General features: G+C 37.2%; 1 non-coding gene across 1 annotated transcript; it reads left to right on the top strand.

The window, feature by feature from the left end:
• Positions 1 to 12,871: 12,871 nt before the first annotated feature.
• LOC112773781 (small nucleolar RNA R71) lies at positions 12,872 to 12,975 on the top strand. The gene has a single exon (XR_003188311.1). It is a non-coding gene; the product is annotated as a small nucleolar RNA R71 (small nucleolar RNA).
• The last annotated feature ends 5,758 nt before the right edge of the window (positions 12,976 to 18,733 follow it).

Below are 18,733 nucleotides of genomic sequence, written 5' to 3'. Positions count from 1 at the left end.
CAGAAACTTCTCTACCATATCAGAGAAGATAGAAAGCATGCACCTCTGAAAGGTTGCAGGTGCATTACACAGACCAAAAGGCATTCTTCTGTAAGTAAATACTCTAGAAGGACATGTGAATGCTGTTTTCTCTTGGTCCTGGGGATCTACTACAATCTGGTTGTAACCTGAATAGCCATCCAAAAAGCAATAATATTCATGACCTGCTAGTCTCTCTAGCATCTGGTCTATGAATGGTAAAGGAAAATGATCCTTTCTGGTGGCTGTGTTGAGCCTTCTGTAGTCAATACACATGCGCCACCCTGTAACTGTTCTTGTAGGAACCAGTTCATTTTTTCATTATGAACCACTGTCATGCCTCCCTTCTTGGGAATAACTTGAACAGGGCTCACCCAGGGGCTACCAGAAATAGGATAAATAATCCCAGCCTCCAGTAATTTGGTGACCTCTTTCTGCACCACTTCCTTCATGGCTGGATTTAGCCGCCTCTGTGGTTGAACCACTGGCTTAGCATCATCCTCCAATAGGATTTTGTGCATGCATCTAGCTGAGCTTATGCCCTTAAGGTCACTTATGGACCACCCAAGAGCTGTCTTGTGTGTCCTTAGCACTTGAATTAGTGCTTTCTCTTCCAGTGGATTTAAAGCAGAGCTTATGATCATTGGAAAAGTGTCACCTTTTCCCAGAAATGCATATTTCAGGGATGATGGTAAAGGCTTGAGCTCGGGTTTAGGAGGTTTCTCCTCTTCCTGAGGAAGTCTCAGAGACTCTTTCAATTCCTCTGAACCCTGCAAATTAGGCTGAACATCTTTAAATATGTCTTCCAGCTCTGATTCAAGACTCTCAGTCATGTTGACCTCCTCTACGAAAGAGTCAATGAGATCAACTTTCATACAGTCTTTTGGTGTGTCTGGATGCTGCATGGCCTTGACAGCATTCAACTTAAACTCATCCTCATTGACTCTCAGGGTTACTTCCCCCTTTTGGACATCAATGAGGGTTCGTCCAGTTGCTAGGAAAGGTCTTCCTAGAATGAGAGTAGCACTCTTGTGCTCCTCCATTTCCAGCACTACAAAGTCAGTAGGAAAGGCGAATGGCCCAACCCTGACAATCATGTCCACAATCACGCCTGATGGGTATTTAACGGAGCCATCAGCAAGTTGGAGACATATCCGGGTTGGTTTAACTTCTTCAGTTAAACCAAGCTTTCTGATAGTGGATATAGGTATTAGGTTGATGCTTGCCCCAAGATCACATAAAGCTGTCTTGGTGTAATTACCCTCTAATGTGCATGGTATCAGAAAGCTCCCGGGATCTTTAAGCTTTTCTGGAAAGCTTTTCAGAATGACTGCACTACATTCTTCAGTGAAGAGAACTCTTTCAGTTTCTCTCCAATCCTTTTTATGACTCAAGATCCCTTTCATGAACTTGGCATAAGAAGGTATTTGCTCAAGTGCCTCTACAAACGGAATCTTTATTTCAAGAGTCCTGAGATAATCTGCAAAGCGAGAAAATTGCTTATCCTGCTCCTCTTGGCGGAGTTTTTGAGGATAAGGTATCTTGGCTTTATATTCCTCAACCTTAGTTGCTGCAGGTTTATTTCCTACAGAGGTGGTTGGAGAAGCCTTTTTAGAGGGGTTATTATTAGCACTTGTGTGGGTCTGATCCCTCACTGGCCTTTGAATGCCAGGGTTAGAAGCTGGAGTGGCGTTGGACGCCAACTCCTTACTTGTTCCTGGCGTTGGAACGCTAGAACTGAGCTTCCATTGGGCGTTTGACGCCAAATCCTTGCCTGTTTTTGGCGTTTGAACGCCAGAGTTATTCCTCTCTGGGCTCTTACTGTCCTCAGAGGGATTTTGGATAGCAGGTTGTTCATTTCTTGGCTTCCTGCTGCCTTGAAGTGAGGTATTTAATGTTTTTCCACTTTTTAATTGAATTGCTTGGCACTCTTCCGTTATTTATTTTGATAACTGATGTTCTGTTTGCTTCAACTGTACTTCCATATTCAGATTAGCCATTCTTGTGTCTTTTAGTATCTCCTTGAATTCAGCCAACTGTTTTGTTAGAAAGTCTAATTGCTGATTGAATTCAGTAATTTGTTCTGCAGGACTGAGTTCAGCAGTTATTGTTTTAGCCTCTTCTTTCATGGAAGATTCACTGCTTAGGTACAGATGCTGATTTTTGGCAACTGTATCAATACGCTCTTGAGCCTCTTCAATTGTCTTTCTCATGTGTATAGATTCACCAGCTAAGTGATCTAGAAAAATTTGAGCTTTCTCTGTAAGCCCATAATAGAAGATGTCTAACTGCACCCATTCTGAAAACATTTCAGAGGGGCATTTTCTTAGCATCTCTTTGTATCTCTCCCAGGCATCATAAAGAGATTCATTATCTCCTTATTTAAAGCCTTGGATGTCCAGCCTTAGCTGTGTCATCCGTTTTGGAGGGAAGTATTGATTCAGGAATTTTTCTGACAACTGTTTCCATGTCCTTATGCTAGCCTTGGGTTGGTTATTTAACCACCTCTTAGATTGGTCTTTTACAGCAAATGGAAACAGTAATAATCTGTAGACATCCTGATCTACTTCCTTATCATGTACTGTGTCAGCAATTTGTAAAAATTGTGCCAGAAACTCTGTAGGTTCTTCTTGTAGAAGACCGGAATACTAGCAACTTTGCTGCACCATGATAATGAGCTGAGGATTCAACTCAAAGCTACTGACTCCAATGGAGGGTATACAGATACTGCTCCCATATGAAGCAGTAGTGGGGTTAGCATATGACCCCAGAGTCCTTCTGGACTGTTCAATTCCACTTAGGTTCATGATGGAGAAAGGGAGATGTTGTGAATTGCAAAACAATTTTTTTTTTTGAAAACCGATATTAAAATAAAATAAAATAAAATAAAATAAATTTGATTTCGAAATTTTGAAGAAAAATAAAAAAAAAAATTGAAAACTAAATTAATTAATTAAAAAGATTTGAAGAAGATGTGGGTGAGGATTTTCGAAAAAAAGAAAAAAATTGAAGAGAGAGAAATTGGATAGGAAGTTTTGAAAAAAGATATGTCTTAAAATTAAAGATACTTGTAAGAAAATAAAATAAAATAAAATAAAATAAAAGATATGAAAAAGATTTGATTTTAAGATTTGAGATTAGAAAAGATAAGATAAGCTAGTAAGAGAAGATAAGGAATTTAGATTAAAAAGTTTTGAAATTTGAATTTTGAAATTTGAATTTTGAAATTTGGAAGTTGAAATTTGAAATTTGAAATAAGATAAGATAAGATTTTGAAAAAGATACGAATTTTTTTTTTTGAAAAAGATTTGAATTTTGAAATTTTAAAACTAAGATAAGATAAAATAAAAAATTTTAAAATAAAATCTGAATTTTTAAAAGGAAAATTCGAAAAATCAATTAAAATAAAGGAAAAAGATATTTTTGAATTCAATGAGGAAAGAGAAAAACAATAAAAAGACACAAAACTTAAAATTTTTAGATCTAATGCTCCTTATTTTCGAAAATTTGGAGGAAAAACACCAAGGAACACCAAACTTAAAAACTTTAAGATCAAAACACAAGAAAGGCTCAAGAACACCTTGAAGATTCACAAGAACACGAAGAACAAAAAGTCAAAGACTCAAAGGACTCAAGAACATAAAAAAAAGAACACCAAACTTAAAATTTTTAGAAAACCAAAAACTAATTTTCGAAAATTAAATAGGAACTAACAAGAAAACACCAAACTTAAAACTTGACACAAGATTTAATCAAAGAAAAATTATTTTTGAAAAGATTTTAGAAAGAAAGACTCAAAGGAGAAACTATTCACAAGAACATAGACACAACGCTGTAGCCAATTGAGTTATAAATTTAAAGTGTTTTAACAAAGGTATTTAATATATAAATTTTTATTTTTAATTAATTTTTTTTAATACTAATAATTCAAAAATGCACAAGAAAAACAAGAAAAATCACAAAACAAGAAAAACTAAAGATCAAACAAGGAAAATAAACAAGAACAACTTGAAGATTAAGAAAGAACAAAGAACAGAAATTTGAAAATTTAAAAGAAAATAAAAAACATGCAATTGATACCAAACTTAAAATATGAAACTAAACTCAAACAGAAAAACTCAATTATCAGTTTATAAAATTTTTGAAAAAATTTAAAAAGAGAAAATAAGGATTTAAAAAAAATCTCAACCAAGAACAATAATAGAAGACTCTAAACCAAAAAGAAAAAAATTTTTCCTAATCTAAGCAACAAAATAAACCGTCAGTTGTCCAAACTCGAACAATCCCCGGCAACGGCGCCAAAAACTTGGTGTGCGAAATCGTGATCATTCATTCCCCGGCAACGGCGCCAAAAACTTGGTGCACGAATTTGTATATGTCAATGTCAATATTACTATTTCTTACAAATTCGCACAACTAACCAGCAAGTGCACTGGATCGTCCAAGTAATACCTTACGTGAGTAAGGGTCGAATCCCACGGAGATTGTTGGCTTGAAGCAAGCTATGGTTATCTTGTAACTCTTAGTCAGGATATAATATCAATAATAATTTTTAGTTTTAATTGTAAAAGTCAAAGGGCATAAAATAAATACTTGTTATGCAGTAATGGAGAATATGTTGGAGTTTTGGAGATGCTTCATCTTTTGAATCTCTGCTTTCCCCTGTCTTCTTCTTCACGCACGCAAGGTTCCTCCTATGGCAAGTTGTATGTTGGTGGATCAGTGTTGTCAATGGCTACCATCCGTCCTCTCAGTGAAAATGGTCCAGGTGCGCTGTCACCGCACGGCTAATCATCTGTTGGTTCTCACTCATGCTGGAATAGGATCCATTGGTCCTTTTGCGTCTATCACTATGCCCAACTCTTGTGAGTTTGAAGCCCGTCACAGTCATTCAATCCCTGAATCCTACTCGGAATACCACAGACAAGGTTTAGACTTTCCGGATTCTCAAGAATGCTGCCAATGGATTCTAGCTTATACCATGAAGATTCTGATTAAGGAATCCAAGAGATACTCATTCAATCGAATGTAGAACGGAGGTGGTTGTCAGGCATGTGTTCATAGGTTGAGAATGGTGATGAGTGTCACGGATCATCATATCCATCATATTGAAGTGCGAATGAACATCTTAGATAGAAACAAGCGTGTTTGAATAGAAAACAGAAGTAATTGCATTAATTCATCGAGACACAGCAGAGCTCCTCACCCCAAACAATGGAGTTTAGAGACTCATGCCGTCAAAGAGTACAAAGTTCAGATATAAAATGTCATGAGGTGCAAAATAAATCTTTAAACGTTGTTTAAATACTAAACTAGTAACCTAGGTTTACAGAAAATGAATAAACTAAGATAATTGGTGTAGAAATCCACTTCTGGGGCCCACTTGGTGTGTGCTGGGGCTGAGACTTAAGCTTCTCATGTGCCTAGGCTGTTTTTGGAGTTGAACGCCAGGTTGTAACCTGTTTCTGGCGTTCAACTCCAATTTGTAACCTGTTTCTGGCGTTTGCCGCCAGACTGCAACATGGAACTGGCGTTAAATGCCAGTTTATGTCATCTATCCTTGACCAAAGTATGGACTATTATATATTTCTGGAAAGCCCTGGATGTCCACTTTCCAACTCAATTGATAGCGCGCCATTTGAACTCCTGTAGCTCCAGAAAATCCATTTCGAGTGCAGGGAGGTCAGAATCCAACAGCATCTGCAGTCCTTTTTAGGCCTGAATAAGATTTTTGCTCAGCTCCCTCAATTTCAGCCAGAAAATACCTAAAATTATAGAAAAACATACAAACTCATAGTAAAGTCCAGAAATATGATTTTTATTTAAAAACTAATAAAAATATAATAAAAACCAACTAAATCATACTAAAAACATACTAAAAACAATGCCAAAAAGCGTATAAATTATCCGCTCATCAAATCCCACGGAGATTGTTGGCTTGAAGCAATCTATGGTTATCTTGTAACTCTTAGTCAGGATATCAATTATAATTATCAATTTGAATTGCGAAGGATAAAATAGCATGAAATAAATACTTGTTATGTAGTAATGGAGAATATGTTGGAGTTTTGGAGATGCTTTATCTTCTGAATGTCTGCTTTCTCCCTATCTTCTTCTTCACGCACGCAAGGTTTCTCCCATGGCAAGCTGTGTGTTGGTGGATCACCATTGTCAATGGCTACCATCCGTCCTCTCAGTGAAAATGGTCCAGGTGCGCTGTCACCGCACGACTAATCATCTGTCGGTTCTCACTCATGCTGGAATAGGATCCATTGATCCTTTTGCGTCTGTCACTACGCCCATCCCTTCTAATTTTGAAGCTCGTCATAGTCATTCAATCTCTGAATCCTACTCGGAATACCACAGACAAGGTTTAGACTTTCCGGATTCTCATGAATTCTGCCAATGGATTCTAGCTTATACCACGGAGATTCTGATTAAGGAATCCAAGAGATGTTCATTCAATCGAAGGTAGAATGGAGGTGGTTGTCAGGCACGCGTTCATAGATTGAGGATGACGATGAGTGTCACGGATCATCACATCCATCATATTGAAGTGCGAATAAACATCTTAGATAGAAACAACCGTGTTTGAATAGAAAACAGAAATAGTTGCATTAATTCATCGAAACACAGCAGAGCTCCTCATCCCCAACAATGGAGTTCAGAGACTCATGCCGTCAAAGAGTACAAATTTCAGATCTAAAATGTCATGAGGTACGAAATAGACCTCTAGAAGTTGTTTAAATACTAAACTAGTAACCTAGGTTTACATAAAATGAACAAACTATGATAGATGGTGCAGAAATCCACTTTTGGGCCCACTTGGTGTGTGCTGGGGCTGAGACTTAAGTTTCTCACGTGCCTAGGCTGTTTCTGGAGTTGAACGCCAGGTTGTAACTTGTTTCTGGCGTTCAACTCCCATTTGTAACCTGTTTCTGGCGTTTGACGCCAGACTACAACATGGAACTAGCGTTGAACGCCAGTTTACGTCGTCTATCCTTGAGCAAAGTATGGACTATTATATATTGCTGGAAAGCCCTAGATGTCTACTTTCCACAAAATCCACTTTGAGTGCAAGGAGGTCAGAATCCGACAGCATCAGCAGTCCTTTTTCAGCCTGAATCAGATTTTTGCTCAGCTCCCTCAATTTCAACCAGAAAATACCTGAAATTACAGAAAAACACACAAACTCATAGTAAAGTCCAGAAATATGATTTTTAATTAAAAACTAATAAAAATATAATGAAAATAAATTAAATCATACTAAAAACATACTAAACACAATGACAAAAAGCGTATAAATTATCCGCTCATCACAACACCAAACTTAAATTGTTGCTTGTCCCCAAGCAACTGAAAATAAAATAGGATAAAAAGAAGAGTATATACTATAAATTCCAAAATATCAATGAAACTTAGCTCCAATCAGATGAGCGGGACTTGTAGCTTTTTTTCCTCTTGAATAGTTTTGGCATCTCACTCTATCCATTGAAGTTCAAAATGATTGGCATCTATAGGAACTCAGAGTTCAGATAGTGTTATTGATTCTCCTAGTTCAGTATGTTGATTCTTGAACACAGCTACTTTATGAGTCTTGGCCGTGGCCCTAAGCACTTTGTTTTCCAATATTACCACCGGATACATAAATGCCACAGACACATAATTGGGTGAAACTTTTCAGATTGTGACTCAGCTTTGCTAAAGTCCCCAATTAGAGGTGTCCAGGGTTCTTAAGCACACTCTTCTTTTGCTTTGGACCTTGACTTTAATCGCTCAGTCTCAAGTTTTCACTTGACACCTTCACGCCACAAGCACATGGTTAGGGATAGCTTGGTTTAGCCGCTTAGGCCAGGATTTTATTCCTTTAGGCCCTCCTATCTACTGATGCTCAAAGCCTTGGATCCTTTTTATTACCCTTGCCTTTTGGTTTTAAGGGCTATTGGCTTTTTGCTCTTGCCTTTTGGTTTTAAGAGCTTTTGGCTTTTTCTGCTTGCTTTTTCTTTTTCCCATTTTTTTTTGCTATTTTTTTTCACATTTTTTTTTCTGCAAGCTTTGTATTCACTGCTTTTTATTGCTTCAAGAATCATTTTTATGATTTTTCAGATTATCAAATAATATTTCTCCTTGTCATCATTATTTCAAGAGCCAACATATTTAACATTCTTAAACATCAAATTCAAATGACATATGCAGTGTTCAAGCATTCATTCAGAAAACAAAAAGTATTGTCACCACATCAAAATAATTAAACTAGTTTCAAGGATGAATTCGAAACCATGTACTTCTTGTTCTTTTGTAATTAAAACATTTTTCATTTAAGAGAGGTGATGGATTCATATTCACTACTTTAAGGCATAGAAATTTAGATACTAATGATCATGTAATAAGACACAAACATAGATAAAAATTTAACATAAGAAAATGAAAAACAGAAAATTTAAGAACAAGGAATGAGTCCACCTTAGTGATGGTGGCGTTTCCTTCTTGAGGAACCAATGATGTACTTGAGCTCTTCTATGTCTCTTCCTTGTCTTTGTTGTTCCTCCCTCATTGCTCTTTGATCTTCTCTAATTTCATAAAGGATGATGGAGTGCCCTTGATGTTCCACCCTTAGTTGTCCCATATTGGAACTTAGTTCTCCTATGGAGGTGTTGATTTGCTCCCAAAAATTCTGTGGAGGAAAGTGCATCCCTTGAGGCATTAGTGGTTATGAAAAAAAAAGCAATACTTTTTCCACACCAAACTTAAAGGGTTTGCTCGTCCTCGAGCAAAAGAAGAAAGAAAGGATGAGAAGAAGGAGAGATGGAGGTGTGTTGATGGTTTGAATTTGAGTGGGTGGGTGTAGGTGGGTTGTATGATGGTTTTAGGGGAGTAATGGATGTGAGTGGTGAAGAGTTTTGGGGAAGGGAGCTTATTGGGAAGAGAGGATGAATGAGAAGAGGGGAGAGTATGAGTGGAGGTAGGTGGGGATCCTGTGGGGTCCATAGATCCTGAAGTGATCTTGTGGGGCCCACAGATCCTGAGGTGTCAAGGATTTACATCCCTGCACCAATTAGGCATGTAAAATGCCTTTGCATGCAATTCTGGCATTTAAACGCTGAATTGATGCTTGTTCTGGGCGTTCAACGCCCAGATGCAGCATGTTTCTGGCGTTGAACGCCAATTCTTTGCTTGTTTCTGGCGTTCAGTGCCGGCTCTTCTCAGGGTACATTCCTGGCGTTTGAACGCCAGGATGTTGCTTGTTTCTGGCGTTCAATGCCAGATCCATGCTCTATTCTGGCGTTGAACGCTAGCCAGATGCTCCTTAAACGCCAGTAATTCCTTCCTCCAGGTTGTGATTTTTCTTCTACTGTTTTTGATTCTATTTTTAATTTTTGTATTTATTTTGTGACTCCACATGATCATGAACCTAATAAAACATGAAATAACAAAAAAAAAATTAGATAAATAAAAATTGGGTTGCCTCCCAACAAGTGCTTCTTTAATGTCAATAGCTTGACAGTAGGCTCTCATGGAGCCACACAGGTGATCAGGTCAATTTTATAGACTCCCAACACCAAACTTAGAGTTTGGATATGGGAGTTCAACACCAAACTTAGAATTTGGCTGAGGCCTCCCAACACCAAACTTAGAGTTTGACTGTGACGACTTTAGTTGACTCTGTACTGAGAGAAGCTTTCTATGCTTTCTCTCCATTGTTACAGAAGGAGATTCTTGAGTTTTAAACACAAGGTTATCCTCATTCAGTTGAAGGATCAATTCTCCTCTGTCTACATCAATCACAGCTCTTGCTGTGGCTAGGAAGGGTCTTCCAAGGATGATGGATTAATCCTCATCCTTCTCATTGTCTAGGATTATAAAATGAGCAGGGATGTAAAGGCCTTCAACCTTTACTACCACGTCCTCCACTAGTCCATAAGCCTGTTTTCTTGAGTTGTCTACCATTTCTAATGAGATTCTGGCAGCTTGCACCTCAAAGATTTCCAGTTTTTCCATTACAGAGAGGGGCATGAAGTTTATCCCTGACCCAAGGTCACATAGAGTCTTTTCAAAGGTCATGGTCCCTATGGTACAAGTTATTAAGAACTTTCCAGGATCCTGTTTCTTCTAAGACAATCTCAGTTGATCCAGATCACTCAGTTCATTGGTGAGCAAGGGAGGTTCATCTTCCCAAGTATCATTACCAAATAATTTGGCATTCAGCTTCATGATTGCACCAAGGTACTTGGCAACTTGCTCTTCAGTAACATCCTCATTCTCTTCAGAAGAAGAATACTCATCAGAGCTCATGAATGGCATAAGGAGGTTCAATGGAATCTCTATGGTCTCCAGATGAGCCTCAAAGTCCTTTGGTTCCTCAAAGGGAAACTCCTTTTTGATCACTGGACGTCCCAGGAGGTCTTCCTCACTGGGATTCACGTCCTCTTCCTCCCCTGTAGGTTCAGCCATGATTGTTATATCAATGTCCTTGCACTCTCTCTTTGGATTCTCTTCTGTATTACTTGGGAGAGTACTAGGAGGGGTTTCAGTGATTCCTTTACTCAGCTGGCCCACTTGTGCTTTGATGAGAGAACTTTTGTGTGGTTTAAAATTTATCTAATGGAGTCTCGTTGTAAAGTATAGTTTTCAAACCAATCAATAATCCTCTCAATCAAAAATATTTGGTTGTCACAAAGAACAAACCCCAAATAAGAAATAACCGGAGTATTTTGGACTCCGGGTCATCTCACGAAGAGTTGCAATGAAGTGGTCAATTATTGGCTATGAAAATGCAAGGGGGGTTTGGTTGATATTGGCAAGAAATTAAATGGCAAGAAAAGTAAATTAAACAAGTAATTAAAGAAAGCAAGATAAAGAACTCTTGGCTAAGACTTAGGTAATTGAGATCACCATCCTTGTCTACATACCAAATATTGATAATTATGAGAGGCCAAGCTCATTAAGTCTACTTCCAAAAGTCTTAAGTACGTAATATCTACTCCTAGACTTGAAGTACGTCAAATGGCTTTGATCACATCAACCCATAAGTCCCAACCTACCTACTAATTAGATTAGTAGTGGGTTGGCGTCAATGAGTATCAAATTGATCACCAAGGGTTCTCAAATCACCAATTCAATGAGACCCAATGACTCAAGGTCACTCAATTCCCTTAGCCTAGGCCAAGAGTCAAGAAAACTACCCAAAAACTAGTGAAAGCATTTTAACAAACACTTAGAGTGCAAGAAAAGTAAACCTCATAAATTGCAAAAATTAAAGGAAACCCATAACTATCAATAGCAAGAATTCAATAATAACAATGAAGATGAACATAAAAGAGCATGGAAACATAAAATTACATTAAAGAAAAATAAGATCCAACAATTGCTCTCAAACATAAAAGAGAGCAAAACAAGAAATTATCAAGAGAAACTACAAGATCAAAGACAATAGAACACTAAAACATAAAGAGAATTGAAATCAAAATAAGAATTGAAAGAGAATTTTGAGAGTGATTATCATAACTCTATCCTAATTTCTATCCTAAATCTAGAGAGAGGAGAGAGCTTCTCTCTCTAGAATTCTACTCCTAAAACATGATGAAAACTAACTTATGACTACTTGGTTCATTCTCCCTTCAATCCTTGGGTTCAATAGCATCAGAAATGGGTTGGATTGGGCCCAAAATGAGCTGCAAAATCGCTGGGGGCGATTTCATAAATGTGGGCCACGGACAGCATCAGTGCGCACGCGCAAAGTGCGCGTGCGCGCCCCTGAACGCGAAGCAAAATATGGAAAAATTTATATCATTTCGAAGCCCCAGATGTTAGCTTTCCAACGCAACTAGAACCGCCTCATTTGGACCTCTGTAGCTCAAGTTATGGTCGTTTGAGTGCCAGGAGGTCAGGCTTGACAGCTTTACGGTTCCTTCATTTCTTCATGAGTTCTCCCATTTTGCATGCTTTTCTCCTCACTTCTTCCATCCAATACTTGCCTTATGAACCTGAAATTACTCAACAAATACATCAAGACATCGAATGGAATTGAAGTGAATTAAAATCACCAATTTTAGGGCCTAAAAAGCATGTTTTCACATTTAAGCACAAATCAAGGGAGAATTACAAAACCATGCTATTTCATTGAATAAATGTGGGAAAAGGTGATAAAATCCCCCAAAATAAGCACAAGATAAACCACGCAATCGGGGTTTACCATGCTTCCAAATTTCTAATGGAAGACCTTGTTTCATTCATGAAACTCACAGTGGCCTTAGATAGATCAGAGACTAAATTTGCTAAGCTAGATGGATTCTGCTCAGAATTCTCTGTCTGTTGCTGAGTGGATGATGGAAAAGGTTTACTATTGTTAAACCTGTTTCTTCCACCATTATTAAAGCCTTGTTGAGGCTTTTGTTGATCCTTCTAAGACAAATTTGGATGATTTCTCCATGAGGGGTTATAGGTGTTTCCATAAAGTTCACCCATGTAATTCACCTCTGCTATTGCAGGGTTCTCAGGATCATAAGCTTCTTCTTCAGAAGATGTCTCTTTAGTACTGTTGGATGATTCCTTCAATGCATTCATACTCTGAGAGATCATATTGACCTGCTGAGTCAATATTTCATTTTGAGCCAATATGGCATTCAGAGTATCAATTTCAAGAACTCCCTTCCTCACAGGCGTCCCATTATTCACAGGATTCCTTTCAGAAGTGTACATGAACTGATTATTTGCAACCATGTCAATGAGTTCCTGAGCTTCTGCAGGCGTTTTCTTTAGGTGGATGGATCCACCTACAGAATGGTCCAGTGACCTCTTTGATAACTCAGACAGACCATCATAGAATATATCCAGGATGGTCCATTCTGAAAGCATGTCAGAAGGACACTTTTTGGTCAGTTGCTTGTATCTCTCCCAAGCTTCATAGAGGGATTCACCTTCTTTCTGTCTGAAGGTTTGGACATCCACTCTAAACTTACTAAGCTTTTGAGAAGGGAATAACTTGGCTAAGAAAGCCGTGACCAGCTTATCCCAGGAGTTCAGGCTATCCTTAGGTTGATAGTCCAACCATACTCTAGCTCTGTCTCTTACAACAAACGGGAAAAGCATAAGCCTGTAGACCTCGGGATCAACCCCATTGGTCTTAACAGTATTACAGATCTGCAAGAATTCAGTTAAGAACTGAAAGGATCTTCAGATGGAAGTCCATGAAACTTGCAGTTCTGCTGCATCAGAGAAACTAATTGAGGTTTCAGCTCAAAGTTGTTTGCTCCAATGGCAGGAATTGAGATGCTTCTTCCATGTAAATTGGAATTAGGTGCAGTGAAGTCACCAAGCATCTTCCTTGCATTATTGTTGTTAGGTGCGTCTGCCATCTCCTTTTCTTGTTCAAAAATTTCAGTAAGGTTGTCTCTGGATTGTTGTAATTTAGCTTCTCTTAGTTTTCTCTTCAGAGTCCTTTCAGGTTCTGGATTAGCTTCAACAAGAATGCCCTTTTCCTTGTTCCTGCTCATATGAAAGATAAGAGAACAAGAAAAGAAGAGGAATCCTCTATGTTATAGTAAAGAGGTTCCTTATTGTTAGTAGAAGAAGAAAGGGAATAAGAGTGAAGAAGAATGGATAATCCAAACACAAGGGTGAGGATAGGAGCAGAGATATGAGATGAAGAGAAGTATTAGTAAGTAATTAAATAAATAGAAGGAGATGAGAGAGAGAAGTTTTCGAAAATAATTTTTGAAAAGGAGTTGATGATTTTCGAAAATTAAAGGGGAAATAAAATTAAAATTAAAATTTAAAATAATTAATTAATTAAAAAGATTTTTGAAAAAGAGGGAGGTATTTTTGAAAATTAGAGAGGGAAGAGTAGTTAGGTGGTTTTGAAAAAGATAAAAAACAAACAAAAAGTCAATTAGTTAGTTGAAAAAGATTTGAAAATCAATTTTGAAAAGATAAGAAGATAAGAAGTTAGAAAAGATATTTTAAAATCAAATTTTTTTGAAAAAGATATGATTTAAAAAGATATGATAGAAAGATATGATTAAAATTAGTTTTGAAAAAGATTTGAATTTTAAAATCAAAATTAATGACTTAACTCACAAGTAATCACAAAATATGATTCTAGAACTTAAAGTTTGAATCTTTCTTAATAAGAAAGTAACAAATTTGAAATTTTTGAATCAAAACATTAATTGTTGATAATATTTTCGAAAATTATGAGATAAAATTAAGAAAAAGATTTTTGAAAAATATTTTTAAATTTTTGAAAATAAATAAGAAAAATGAAAAAGATTTGATTTTTTTGAAAAAGATTTTGAAAAGATAAGATTTTTAAATTGAAAATTTGATTTGACTCATAAGAATCAACTAAATTTTAAAAAGTTTTGAAAAAGTCAACTCAAATTTTCGAAAATTTATGAGTGAAAAAGGGAAAGATATTTTTTTGATTTTTGAATTTTTAATGATGAAAGAGAAAAATATCAAAAAGACTCAATGCATGAAAATTTTGGATCAAAACACACAATGCATGCAAGAACACTATGAATGTCAAGATGAACACCAAGAACACTTTGAAGATCAAGATGAACATCAAGACTTATTTTTGAAAATTTTTAATGAAAGAAAAACATGCATGACACCAAACTTAGAGATTTTCAATAATTAGACACTAACAAGTTAAAAATGCATATGAAAAACAAGAAAAAACACAAAACAAGAAAATATGAAGATCAAACAAGAAGACTGGCCAGGAACAACTTGAAGATCTTGAAGAACATATGATGAATTTTCGAAAATTCTTTGAGAAAAAGGAAACACATGCAAGACACCAAACTTAAAAATTGACTCTAGACTCAAACAAGAAACATCAAAAATATTTTTGATTTTATGATTTTGTAAATTTTTTTTGTATTTTTTGAAATTTAATTGGGAAAAACAAAAAAAGAATTTTTTTTTTATTTTTTCAAAAATAAGGATAATAAAAACAAAAAGCTTAAAATTAAAATAAAGTTACCTAATCTGAGCAACAAGATGAACCGTCAGTTGTCCAAACTCGAACAATCCCCGGCAACGGCGCCAAAAACTTGGTGTGCGAAATCGTGATCATTCATTCCTTGGTAACGGCGCTAAAAACTCAATACGCACGTTCATGATCTTATATCTGTTTCACAACTTCGTACAACTAACCAGCAAGTGCACTGGGTAGTCCAAGTAATAAACCTTACGTGAGTAAGGGTCGATCCCACGGAGATTGTCGGCTTGAAGCAAGCTATGGTCACCTTGTAAATCTCAGTCAGGCGGATTCAAATAGTTTTATAAAGTGATAAATAAAAGACAAATAGAATATAACTAGGATAGAGATACTTATGTAATTCATTGGTGAGAATTTCAGATAAGCGTATAGAGATGCTTTCGTTCCTCTGATCTCTGCTTTCCTGCTGTCTTCATCCAATCAATCCTACTCCTTTCCATGGCAAGCTTTATGTAGGGCATCACTGTTGTCAATGGCTACATCCCATCCTCTTGTGAAAATGCTCCAATGCGCTGTCACTGCATGGCTAATCATCTGTCAGTTCTCGATCATACTGGAATAGGATTTACTATCCTTTTGCGTCTGTCACTATGCCCAGCACTCGCGAGTTTGAAGCTCATCACAGCCATCCCTTCCTAGATCCTACTCGGAATACCACAGACAAGGTTTAGACTTTCCGGATCTCAAGAATGGCCATCCATGGGTTCTAACTTATACCACGAAGACTCTAATAGCTCGGACTCGGTCCCCTGTATTAGATATCCAAGAGATATCCATTCAATCTAAGGTAGAACGGAAGTGGTTGTCAGGCACGCATTCATAAGTTGAGAATGATGATGACTGTCACGATCATTACATCCATCATATTAAAGTACGAATGAATATCTTAGAAGCGGAATAAGTTGAATTGAATAGAAAAATAGTAGTACTTTGCATTAATCTTTGAGGAACAGCAGAGCTCCATACCTTAATCTATGGTGTGTAGAAACTCTACTGTTGAAAAATACATAAGTGAAAGTTCAGGCATGGCCGAATGGGCAGTCCCCATGATCTAAGAACTAAACATACAAAAGATGTAAATACAATAGTAAGAAGTCCTATTTATACTAAACTAGTTACTAGGGTTTACAGAAATAAGTAAATGATGCAGAAATCCACTTCCGGGGCCCACTTGGTGTGTGCTTGGGCTGAGCATTGAGCTTTACATGTGTAGAGGCTTCTTTTGGAGTTGAACGCCAGTTTGTAGCCTGTTTCTGGCGTTGAACTCCACTTTGCAACCTGTTTCTGGCGTTTGACTCCAGAATGCAGCATGGAACTGGCGTTGTCAATCCTTATTCAAAGGACGGACTATTATATATTTCTGGAACGCCCTGGATGTCTACTTTCCAACGCAATTGGGAGCGCGCCATTTAGAGTGCTGTAGCTCCAGAAAATCCACTTTGAGTGCAGGGAGGTCAGAATCCAACAGTATCTGCAGTCCTTCTTCAACCTCTGAATCTGATTTTTGCTCAAGTCCCTCAATTTCAGCTAGAAATTACCTGAAATCACAGAAAAACACACAAACTCATAATAAAGTCAAGAAATGTGAATTTTAATTAAAAACTAATAAAAATATACAAAAAACTAACCAAATCATACTAAAAACTATGTAAAAACAATGCCAAAAAGCGTATAAATTATCCGCTCATCACAACACCAAATTTAAATTGTTGTTTGTTCCCAAGCAACTAAAAATCAAATAGGATAAAAAGAAGAGAATATACTATAAATTCCAAAATATCAATGAAACTTAGCTCCAATCAGATGAGCGGGACTTGTAGCTTTTTTGCCTCTTGAATAGTTTTGGCATCTCACTCTATCCATTGAAGTTCAGAATGATTGGCATCTATAGGAACTTAGAGTTCAGATAGTGTTATTGATTCTCCTAGTTCAGTATGTTGATTCTTGAACACAGCTACTTTATGAGTCTTGGCCGTGGCCCTAAGCACTTTGTTTTCCAGTATTACCACAGGATACATAAATGCCATAGACACATAATTGGGTGAACCTTTTCAGATTGTGACTCAGCTTTGCTAAAGTCCCCAATTAGAGGTGTCCAGAGTTCTTAAGCACACGCTTCTTTTGCTTTGGACCTTGACTTTAACCGCTCAGTCTCAAGTTTTCACTTGACACCTTCACGCCACAAGCACATGGTTAGGGACAGCTTGGTTTAGCCGCTTAGGCCAGGATTTTATTCCTTTAGGCCCTCCTATCCACTGATGCTCAAAGCCTTGATCTTTTTTATTACCCTTGCCTTTTGGTTTTAAGGGCTATTGGCTTTTTGCTTTTGCCTTTTGGTTTTAAGAGCTTTTGGCTTTTTCTGCTTGCTTTTTCTTTTTCTTTCTATTTTTTTTGTATTTTTTTTCGCAAGCTTTCTGTATTCACTCCTTTTTCTTGCTTCAAGAATCAATTTTTTTATTTTTCAGATTATCAAATAACATTTCTCCTTATCATCATTCTTTCAAGAGCCAACATATTTAACATTCTTAAACAACAACTTCAAAAGACATATGCACTGTCCAAGCATTCATTCAGAAAACAAAAAGTATTGTCACCACATCAAGATAATTAAACTAGTTTCAAGGATGAATTTGAAACCATGTACTTCTTGTTCCTTTGTAATTAAAACATTTTTCACTTAAGAGAGGTGATGGATTCATAGGACATTCATAACTTTAAGGCATAAACATTTAAATACTAATGATCATGAAGACATAAACATAAAGCATAATAAACGAAAAACAGTAAAATAAATAGACAAGGAGATTAAGGAATGAGTCCACCTTAGTGAGGGTGGCGTCTTCCTCTTCTTGAAGAACCAATGGTGCTTTTGAGATCCTCTATGTCTCTTCCTTGGCTTTGTTGTTCCTCCCTCAAAGCTCTTTGATCTTCTCTAATTTCATGGAGGATGATGGAATGCTCTTAGTGCTCCATCCTTAGTTGTCCCATGTTGGAACTTAATTCACCTAGGGAAGTGTTGATTTGTTCCCAATAGTTTTGTGGAGGAAAGTGCATCCCTTGAGGCATCTCAGGGATTTCATGGTGAGGAATCTCCTCATGCTCATGTTGAGGTCCATGCTCTCTTGTTTGCTCCATCCTTTTCTTAGTGATGGGCTTGTCCTCTTCAATGAGGATGTCTCCCTGTATGTCAATCCCAGCCGAATTGCAGAGGTGGCAAATGAGGTGAGGAAAGGCTAACCTTGCCAAGTTGGATGACTTGTCAGCCACCTTGTAGAGTTCTTGAGGTATAATCTCATGAACTTCCACTTCCTCCCCAATCATGATGCTATGGATCATGATGGCCCGGTCTATAGTAACTTCAGACCGGTTGCTAGTAGGAATGATTGAGCGTTGAATGAACTCCAACCATCCTCTAGCTACTGGTTTGAGGTCAAGCCTTCTTAGTTGAACCGACTTACCTTTTGAGTCAATTTTCCATTGAGCTCCTTCCACACATATGTCCATGAGGACTTGGTCCAACCTTTGATCAAAGTTGACTCTTCTAGTATAGGGGCGTGCATTCTCTTCCATCATTGGTAGGTTGAATGCCAACCTTACATTTTCCGAACTGAAATCTAAGTATTTTTCCCGAACCATGGTGAGCCAATTCTTTGGGTTCGGGTTCACACTTTGATCATGGTTTCTAGTGACCCATGCGTTTGCATAGAA

This window comes from Arachis hypogaea, chromosome 18, assembly GCF_003086295.3.
Source record: "Arachis hypogaea cultivar Tifrunner chromosome 18, arahy.Tifrunner.gnm2.J5K5, whole genome shotgun sequence".
Lineage (NCBI taxonomy): Eukaryota > Viridiplantae > Streptophyta > Magnoliopsida > Fabales > Fabaceae > Arachis > Arachis hypogaea.
The sequence above is the reverse complement of the archived record's forward strand: the minus strand, read 5'-3'. Positions and strand labels throughout refer to the sequence as shown.